Source organism: Phoenix dactylifera, chromosome 16 (assembly GCF_051530095.1).
Source record: "Phoenix dactylifera cultivar Ajwa chromosome 16, Ajwa_hap1_PhDact_Kaust_v1.1, whole genome shotgun sequence".
Classification (NCBI taxonomy): domain Eukaryota; kingdom Viridiplantae; phylum Streptophyta; class Magnoliopsida; order Arecales; family Arecaceae; genus Phoenix; species Phoenix dactylifera.
Genome location: NC_143205.1, coordinates 10047452 through 10058512, shown reverse-complemented (window position 1 = coordinate 10058512; position 11061 = coordinate 10047452). Strand labels below are relative to the sequence as shown.

General features: G+C 39.7%; 1 pseudogene; it reads left to right on the top strand.

Moving 5' to 3' along the window:
• The first annotated feature begins 387 nt into the window (after positions 1-387).
• On the top strand, positions 388-485 carry LOC120104359 (small nucleolar RNA R71; annotated as a pseudogene).
• Positions 486-11061: the final 10576 nt, after the last annotated feature.

Here is an 11061-nt window from a genome sequence, read left to right as displayed (position 1 = left end):
ATTGTGGGGCAATCAGTGATGAGATGGCCAGGCATCTCGCAAATCCTACAACACTCGCTGTTATGTTCTACGATCTTGACGGGTTCAATCCTTCTAAGTTCAATTTCCTCTACCTTCCTAGTAAGGGCTGCCATTTTAGCTTGAATATCATCCTGAGTATTAAGGTTGTAAAGGCCCCCGTGTGGAATGCTAGTAGGCTTAGGCAAAGGTTTATTCACTCTATCCCCTGTATCCCATAATTGTGCAGTCTCTGCGAGAGAGTCTAAATAGTCCCATGCCTCATCGAGTTGCTTTTCCAAAAATAGACCATTGCACATAGTCTCTATAAATTGTTTTAACTGTGGAGACAATCCTTCGTAAAAGAAACTAATGGTTCTCCATGTTTCAAACCCATGATGAGGACAAGAGAGAAGCAAATCTTTAAATCTCTCCCAGCATTCATAAAATGTTTCATGGTCTTTTTGCTGGAAATTACTAATGTGCCTTTTCAAAAAGTTAGTCCTTTGTGCGGGAAAGAATTTTTTCAAGAATTCTCTTTGCATATCATGCCATGTTCCTAGCGATCTAGGTCTCAAGGAGTTCAGCCATATTTTGGCTTTATCCTTTAAGGAAAAAGGAAACAAGGTCAATTTAAGGACATCTTCCGATACATTTGGCACTCTAAATGTGATGCTAATTTCCTCAAAATCCTTAAGGTGAAGATAAGGGTTCTCGGATTCCATCCCATGATACTTGGGCAGCAATTGAATTACTCCTGGTTTGATTTCAAAGTGTCCTACATTTTCAGGAATAATCATGCATGAAGGTTGACTAGTCCTAGTGGGATGTAAGTATTATCGAAGTGTCATAACTGGGGGTCTACCTTCATCACCATGGTGACTTCCTACATCATCAGGAAAATTTGCCATCTCACAAGGTGTGAGATACTGCGAAGGAATTTCAAGGGTGTGTCCTAAGGGATGATCTAAAGTTGTACGACTTAATCGACCGGTGTCGTCCCTATCCCAACCTAGCATACAAAATTTCAGAGTTTATTTATTTGTTTGTTTTTTTTTGTTTTTTTTTATAATGATTACCCTTGATCTTTTCTTAAAGTTCTTATCAATTTTCAAGTAGCAACAAGGGTTAATGAGATATGATGATAATAAAATTCTGATTCTAAACAAAAAAATTAAACACAAAAAATTCAAAGCAGACAGCAGCATATCAAGTGGTGCAAAAATAAAATTGTTCTCCCAAGTGCAGGAGAATCGCACAAGTAGTAAATTCTCGAGAGTCCGAGGTCGAATCCTCAGAAAACGATCTATAGATTATTAGCGTAATTTTTAGATGTAATTTTCAGTTGAATAAATATGTGGATTAAGATGATGTTTTGATTTTCAGAAATTAAAAACAGAGAATAATAGATTAATAAACAAAGTTCAATGAAATAGAAATGGTTAGGGATCCGGAATCCCCCTTGACAATATATTGCGTTCAAGAAATAAACTCGGTAATTCTCGATCAAGGATTATTAGAATAGTTCCAATCATGAAATATATCTTTTGAATATATGAACTCAATGTCTAAGCATTCATCGTGCCAGTTATGTCTACGACAAATCAAATATTAGAGCAATCCATGCATTAATAAATATAAAACATGATGAATCTATCTAAAAAAAAATATGAGAGAATCAGATCATATGAAAAGATGTAAATCCATTAAAACCAAAGTTCAGAGTTTACTTCGAGAAAGTAACAAGTCAAGGGTTCTCCCATCACCCTTCACCGAAGGATTCAGCCCTCCATTAAAACATTAGCCTCTCCCTCTTTTTTTTTTTCTTTTCTTTTCGGAAGAACAGGGCATCCCCTGTTTCTTCCTTCTCTTTTTTTTTCTCTCAAAATGCTAGAGGCCGGCTTCTCTGTTTTCCTTCCGCATGAGGGATTGAGGCTCTGTTTCACCGAATGAGGCCCCCCTGTTTCTGAAAAGAGAGTCCTTTATACCTCTCGATGGACTCCCTGATCACACGGGATGCTCCTCTCGTGCTGGCTGCCGAGTATCCCGGACGCGGAGAGGCTGTGATTGCGGGATCTTTGGTAAGGGAGGAAGGCGCGTGGACGGCTGGGAGCTGATCACGGATCCTGGGATGCTGATGATCTTCGGATGCGGAGGGACGGTTGCATAGCAGAAATGGGAGATCGCACGCGGACGGCTGGAGGCTCTAGGATGCGAACTCGGAAGGCTGAGACGCGTTGGATGCTGGGATGAAGTCAGATCTTTGCTAGAAAATCGCTGGGAAGAGATGCGGAAATGCTGGGATTCTTGCGCTTGGGATGATGTAGACGTGGACTCGAAAGCTTGGATCTTGAAGAGTGCTGGAGATGCTCGGGATCGGAAGGAGGTTTGGAGCTGGGATCACGGTCGCTGGGAACTCGGGGGAGCTGGTTCACGGACGTGTCATGCTGGGAAGCGTGTTGCTCGGGAGATGATGAATGCTGGCGAACGGAAGGAGGATTGGAACCGACAGCTGCTAAATCAATGGGAGAAAAACTCGGAAGCTAATCCACACGCGGAAGGCACTCGATCTGATCCGCGGATGTGGGGGGAAACTGCAACTCGGATGCTCTATGGAAGCTGGGAGACTTCACGGGAGGATGAGATGGATGCACTGGAAACTGAACGGTGAAGATGATGAGTTGCACGTGGGCTCCATCGGGCTGAGATGCATGGGCTTCTGGGAATTGGTTGCAGCGAACTGGCTGGCTGAACTTAGGTTCCTTCTAGTGTGCAACTGGGGTTGAACCATGCAGTTGATTGGTCACCTGCGGTGATGCGCATTTTAACTTTGATTTACGATCACCTGCACCCCACAAAAATAAAATATTAATGCAGCACTGTTATCATTATTTGTTAGCAATAATGCTAATTTAAGTGATGTGTAGATCGCACTTTTGTGCTCTCATCACACCCCCCAACTAGCTTATTGCTAGTCTCTAGCAATGAACGAGCAAATAATAAAATGAGAGTACAAAATGTGTGGTTTAACCTTTGACTTTTTATTGAAGCTAAAGACATAAAACTAAGATATGTACTCACTTTCGTAGGAATCACGATTGCACTTAGCACGTGCAACAAGCCGTTAAACCCCTAGGTTACCCTAGTGGACGAGTGTTGTCTCGTGAGGGTTTTCAGGGATGTTACCCACAAACATCATGAATTATATGACATGAGATTCTAATAAAAATAAACCCTAAGCTAATACACATGTAATTAATTGACATATATTTTCAAGTATGGCAACCGTCAAAGCAAGGAAATATAAAAGTGAAGTGTGTATCAAATCGCATGACTTTCCCAGAGTACTAATACCTCCACCACAACAGGGCACCGCCTGAGTTTTAGGTGCACTACTCAAGTTCACAGTATTTTCTACAATTCGTTAGAACCTGATCCATCAAATTTTCAGAATATCACATGTTGTCTAAATTTGTCAAGAATGGTTCGCATGTAAAGAAAGAGCTATCAATCCCAACTAAACAACCCGGGTACACAGAGGTCTAATACAATGGAGTCAAACCAGCCATTACCACATGTCACTAGGTTCAGCCTGACCAACTCATTCATGCTTATTTTTATTTCATTTTTTTTTTCAACACATATGACGACTATAGCTGTCCAACCCCATTAGGCTCTAGTAAGGTCCATGTAGCGAGCTTTCAGCCAATGACTCCCGATCCAGTTGACTCAAGACATTAGGTGAAACACCCCTCGGACTTAATTACTCGGACCAGACTACGCCACGAGGCCAGACTTATCATCATAAGGACTTTTTTATTTATTTTTTTTATTTTATTATTTTTTTTTAAATAGCAATTATGCAAGAAAAAAGGAGGTAGACTGAACCATATAGATATTTTATTTTATTTTTTATGTATATGTGACTGCATCGTGACTATAGGTCAACCAAGGTCGGATCATAAGGCACCTAAGTAATCTAACTGGGATATTCAACCTCTATCTTTATGTGAAAACCAAATCATGAACCTTATGGTACGAATAAGGATACTCGTACTTATTTTATGGATAAGGCTAACAAAAATGCAGTTAACAAATGTGAACTCCTGAGGCTTTCCTATTGTTATTAAGTACACGTGTGGGGATCTAATAATAGGTCTCTGATCAGTCATAGTATGCATGTGTTCCTTGCCTTAATAGTTGCACAAACTTAATATGGAAATACATGTGCATTTGCTCAGAAAAGAAAGTAATAGAATAAATCAAATGCAAAAACAAGTTTTTTTTTTTTTGCAAAAAGATTTTTTTTAAAAAAAAAGATATTTCCCTCCCCCCAACTAAAACATTGCATTGTCCTCAATGTAAAAGATGCAAGAAAACTATATATGAGAGACAATAGAGAAAATAATAGAGAGAAGAAGAATACCTTGAGCCGTTGATTTCCAGAAAAGAAGACCTACAAAATAAGAAGAAAACTAGAAATAAAAGAAAAAATAATAATTCTAACTAATATACACATACCTTGGCCTTCATGTTCAGTCATAAGAAGGCTCCCCCAAGGAAAAGGAGTCCTCTTCATCTGCAAAATTTTCAAGAAAAGGTTTTAATCTGTGTCCATTAACCTTAAAAATTTTGCCATCATGTGGATTCTCAATTTCAATTGCCCCGTGTGGAAAAACAGTTTTTACAATGAAAGGACCTGTCCATCTTGATCGTAACTTTCCAGGAAACAGATGTAAGCGAGAGTCATACAAAAGAACTTTTTGTGCAGGTTCAAAAGATTTTCTTAGAATTGAGTTATCATGCCTAATTTTCATTCGTTCTTTACAAAGTCTAGCATTGTCATACGCATCCCGACGAATTTCATTCAACTCACTTAGTTGTATTTTTCTGGCTAAACCAGCATCTGACAGTTCAAAGTTTAATTTTCTAATGGCCCAATACGATTTATGCTCTATTTCAACAGGTAGATGACATGCTTTTCCATAGACTAGCCGATACGGGGACATACCAAGAATAGTATTATAAGCAGTACGGTAAGCCCATAATGCGTCAGAAAGTTTTAAAGACCAGTCTTTGTGTGATGGATTCACCGTTTTCTCTAAAATTCGTTTAATCTCCCGATTAGCTAACTCAACTTGGCCACTAGTCTGCGGGTGATAAGGAGTTGCAATTCTATGAGTGATATCGTACTTTCGTAACAGGATCTCAAAAGGTTTGTTACAGAAATGTTTTTCCCCATCACTAATTATGACCTTGGGCATCCCAAACCTAGAAAATATATTTTCTTTAAGAAATTTCAAAACAAGTTTGTGATCATTAGTTCTACAGGCAACAGCTTCTACCCATTTTGACACATACTCAACACCAACTAAAATATACTCATATCCAAAAGACGGTGGGAATGGGCCCATGAAATCGATGCCCCACATGTCAAAAATTTCAATAGCAGTAATGGGCTGAAGAGGCATCATTTGCCTACGAGTTAGACTTCCAACACGTTGACATGGGTCACATGTCCTACAGAACTCGTGGGCATCTTTAAATAGTGTAGGCCAATAAAAACCACATTGTAACACTTTAGCTGCCGTTTTCTTAGATGCAAAGTGTCCTCCGCAAGCATTGGCATGACAGAAAGAGAGTACACTTTGTATCTCATGATCCGAAATGCATCTTCTAAAGATTTGATCATTGCAATACCTTTAATCCTAGTATATAATAATATTATATTGTAATATATCTAAAGCTTTGCGGGTCGACTCTGACAGAGAACATTTTCTCTGATACGCCCAGCGAGTCGACCTCTTCATAGCTCGAGTCGACCCCAAGAAAACTCGAGTCGACTCCACCTGAGAAAACAGAAGAGGTCGTCTCTGGATTCTCTGAGAGAGTCGACCCCAGCCAGGCTCGAGTCGACCCCTCTTCTCGAGTCGACTCCAATCAGGTCAAAAACTCTGATTGAACCCAAAATTGAATCCAATTCAATTTGGCTCATCCTAAATCCATTTACTCAATCAAATTGAGTTTATTAGTAATCCAATTACTAATTAATCATCCAATAATTACTTTAATTATTTTATATGATAATTTGCTAATCAAATTGACCAAATTATCCCTAAATGATTCTTAATCATTCATCAGCCTGTTGGGAATTGTGTCCCAAAGCCAATTTATTAGTTGTAAGAAATTGAATTATGTATATGTTTTATTAAAATGAATAAAAATTTATTCTGGCAATTTTCTATTCATCACAAGTGTTGCATCTTCAAATTGAACTCCTGTGTATTGTGATGAAGTCCTTAGGACTAATTTAGTGGATAAAAGAGGTTTTATCATTTAGTGCTTAAACCAGTTCGCGACCAAATGACGAGCTGTCAATTGGACGATAGCTATGTCAAGTATAGGTCGTTGTGTGCCATTTAGTTGGTTGTCTTCTTAAACCAAGGAGTGTGGAGACACTGTATGGCATACAGGTGAGATGTAGGAGTACATCGTCACTGAATAGTGACTCACCTGCGTAGCACTCCACTGTCGGGAGTTAGCTCGTAAAACGTATGGGCATAAGTACCCCTTAGACCTGAGACTGTCACGGTGACTTGCAAGCAACTCACTGTACTTAGGCACTGGATGACCTGAATTTCTAATTCAGGGATCGGAAGGATGCTGGGTGCAGTCAAGTACTCGCGAAGTCTGTGTATGAGTCAAGATGGGATTGACCGCTTCAGATTTTAGGAGTTGATGTCTCACTGTATTTCAATTCAGTAAAACCTTGGCCAGGGTAAACCAAGTGATAAGTCACTTGATTTGTTTAATTGAAATACACTATGAATGATCGGACCCAGAGTTCTACTCTGAGGTCATCTTGAGCATCGAAGGTCATAGGGATGAATTATGCAACAACCATACGTCTAGGTTCTTGAATGTTGCTTTGCATATTTGACCTATCCGGACGTCGGGTATCATTGCTAGATGGTCACCTCGATTAGTGCATGGAGTAGTCCATGTACTACCGGCTTAGTGTTCGAACCTATCGGAGTCACGCACATTAGTCAAGCTAAGTAGGAAGGTCTTGACCCAATTTAATTAAGAATTAAATTATGGGTCATTTGGAATTTGGCTCTGTCTATGTTCAGCTAGCACTGAACATGAGGTACATGCTAAATTTCATGGATGAACAACTAATTAAGTCTGTATTTCGGGTCAATCAAGTTTTAATTAATATAATTGAACTTGATCAGGACTCAATTGTTGAGATTGGATTTGATTGGGTCTAAATTAGTGTAATTGGGCTCGATCATGATTTAATTGGGATTTAATTTCGTATTTGTTCTGATCTAAGTCGGACTTGGATCGAGCCGAAACTAGACCCAATTGAATCTCCTATGAGTCAGACTCATGTGGAATTTTTTTCGGGTCAAAAATTCATTCAAATGGGCTGCAAATTTGGTTTAGAACCAAATAGACTAACTTATGATCAAATGGGCTAACCCATTTGTATCACAAATTGACTTTTCCCATTTAGAGTGGTTGCTGACTGTTCGTCCGATTTCTGTCTACCATAAAATATGCTAGACAGATCATTGTTAGAACCGACGAACAAAAGTTAAATTTAATTTTACTCTTACCTTTCCTACTTGAAGAATAGTGGTTGTAAGAGGTCGATCCACAGGGAGGCGATTGGAGTTGCATAAAAATTAGAAACGTTCAGTCCGATTCAAAATCGATTTTTGAATAACGAAAGAAAAACATTACGTTGGAGATGTTGACGGATTCTCTGGTCTACCGGAGAATTATTTTTAATTGAAATTAACTAGAAGACATATACTTAGATTTAAAGAGCATTTATATATTTAATGGAAAAGAAAGACTTTGGCATAAATTAAAATGGATCAAAAACAAGAAGATTGAAGCGAACACAAATTGCATGAAGGAAGATTTAATTGTATTGCATAACAGAAATTAAAATTGCAGAATGAATATAACTTTCTACCCAAGTAAACTCTCAAAAATTAAAACTCAAAACAAAACCTAAAATAAAGCTAAAAAAAAATAAGAACAACATGCTCTCAAACTCAACATATAACTTCTCAATTAAAACTTTCAATTAAAGTACAACTAAAAAAAAAATACATTGTTCTCGTGAACTCAAACTAAAGAAAAACATTGCTCTCCTAAATTTAAAAAAAACTAAACTCAAACAAAGCTAATAAAATATTCCTTTCTTTTTAACCCGAAACAGAGCATGGCTCTGTTTCTTTTTCTTTCTCTCTTCTCTCCCCTGTTACTTCTTGAACCAGCCCGCCACCACTCCGCCGAGAGCTCTCCCCTATTTATAGATCGCCACAGTATGGAGAGAAGGAGAAACGGGCGCGGGATCTCGGGAGGTGGACCGGATGAAGAGCGCCGCGGGTGTGGGATCTTTTCTTCTCCCTTGTTTCCGCACGGGATGGAGCTGCTGTGGATCTTTGAAATGGGCGGCCGGAATCGGTGCTGGGAGGAGCGGATCACGGCTTGGATTCGGGTGATGGCCGCTGAGAATGCGTTGGGTTGAGCGGACGAAGCTGGGAGGATCGTGCGCTGCTGCATCACGGAGGAGGGACGCTGATCACGGGGCTTCACGAGCGGCTGGGTCGCGGATGGAATCCGGAATGCTTCATGGCTGGCCGCAGCGGGATCAACGGGAGATTGATGTGCTGACGGAAGAAAATGAGATGGGAGGCTGAGACGGGCGCGATGCTGGGATTCGGATCGCGGAAGGAAGGAGAGGGGTTTTGGAATGGAGCTGGGAATGCGGACGGAGGCGTGATCGCGTGATCTGGATTGCTAGGATGGATCGCGTTGATGCTGGAGGAGGAGGCGCGGGCTAAGGCGGAGGAGTGCAGACGCGGAGGAGGGGATGCTGTTGTGAACCGTTGGGAGGAGCGGAAGAAGCCGGGAGGGAGCTGATCTGGATGCGCTGGATGCGGGGACGTTGATCACGGAAGAGGGCTTTACTGGGAGGAGGCGATCGTTCATTTCCCGGCTGGTTGCGGGATGTCCGGACGCGGAGGCTGCAGTGGAATGAAATCACGGGATCACAGGGGCTCGTGTGCGATGCTGGGATCATTCCTTCTCCCCTGCACGAATGAAGCTGGAGATTTGAGAGATAGGCTGATATGGAATGAAATTGGGATGAGCAGGGGTCTCTCGTGATCGCATGGACTGGCTGGACTTGAATTGAGCTCGGGCTGCTGCGCATTGGACTCAAACCCAATGTTATTGGGTCTTTTGGACTCCTTGCACTCAAACACAAATAAAATGTTAATTAATTAATTTTATTATTAAAAATTAACTATAATACTAATTATGGTGGTACGATGATTGCACTTTTGTGCTCTCATCACACCCCCCAACTAGCTTATTGCTAGTCTCTAGCAATTTATTGCGAAAATAAGAGTGCAAAAGTGTTATTTATTATATAAATATACTAAGATAAATACTCACTTTCGTAGAGCATTACGATTGCACTTAGCATGTGCAACAAGCCGTTAAACCCCTAGGTTATCCTAGTGGACGAGTGTTGTCTCGTGAGGGTTTGCAGTGAAGTTACCCACAAATTTCATCAGTCAGGGATTTCCAAATTTTAACTCGAAATTTGAACAAGTATTACTGTATGAAACTAGAATTGCAAGGACAATAGAGACTTGTTGTTATCATATTTAAACAGACTCTAACTCAAATTTCATTACACCCCATCTATCTGCTAACAAGTCAAGAATGTAGTGAGGTGCAAGATAGTATCATATAATTGAGTGGCTTTCACTTACTTCCAACATGATCACTCCAATTTTCAAGACTTTCTAGAGTTAAATGGTAATGAACACCCCGGATTTATTTATTTTTTTTTTTTTCAGACTGCATGCTAAGAAGAATGACTTGTGCAATATCTAGCCTTATTAAGCTTTCTAGCTAACCCATGTAGCGAGTGTTAGGCCAATGACTCCCGATCCAGATGGCTCAGGGCACTAGGTGTAGAGACACCCTAACAGGCTTAATAACTCAAGTTAACTAGGCTTCAAGGCCAAATTAGTCACTCAGAGTTTAATCTCAATGTCCTCACCTTTTTACGCGAACACTCGCTGCTTGCCAGGCAGGAGGCCCGGTTACTCAGTGAGAAGACTTAAATTAAACTCATTATTTTATTTTATTTTATCTCTTTTTTTTTCTTTTTTTCTTTTTTTTTTGGTTAGGCTAGGGTGTTCATCACACATATAACTCTAAATTATCCCAAAAATTAAAAGTATTCATATTAGTCGTAAGTTTACATACCCCACTATTCATGTGCTTACGTGTAGGTGCTAACTCATCTTGTATCATGTTAGCAGAAGATAGGTGGGATGAAAACTTAAGCTAGAACTGCTATCATATTTCTTAACTCAAAGCTATTGTCAGAGCAATTCCTAGTTTGTACAGCCAAAAAGATTAGAGTTTGAGTTAAAAATTTGAAATCCCCTCTTTTTTTTATTATTTTTTGAAATTTTAATAATTTTTTTTTAATTTTTTTTTTAATTGCATAAAAAAATCAAAAATATTCTCTCCCTTTTTTTTGAAGAAAAATCAAAAATATTCTCACCCCCATACCTAAATCTAACATTGTCCTCAATGTTAAAGAAAATTTAAAGCAGTAAGAGGACAGAGGAGAAGGTACCTGATATGGGCGGGTAAATTGGGGCAAAATACCCCCAAACCTGCATTTTTTTTTTGAGAATATTTACATGTTGGGTTGCCTCCCAAGAGCGCTAAGTTTTATGTCTTCAGCCAGACAATTTTAATTCATTCATGATAAACAGGGTCGGTCAGAAGTGACTCCTCAACTTCTGGACTCAGATACTCAAGGTATGGTTTTAAACGATGTCCATTGACTTGAAAGGATCTACCATCCTTGGTATTGCATATTACTACTGCACCATGTGGGTGCACTTTCTCTACTGTGTATGGGCCAGTCCAGCGAGATTTAAGTTTTCCAGGGAATAGATGTAATCGAGAATCATATAGAAGGACTTTTTGTCCTTGGTGAAATTCCTT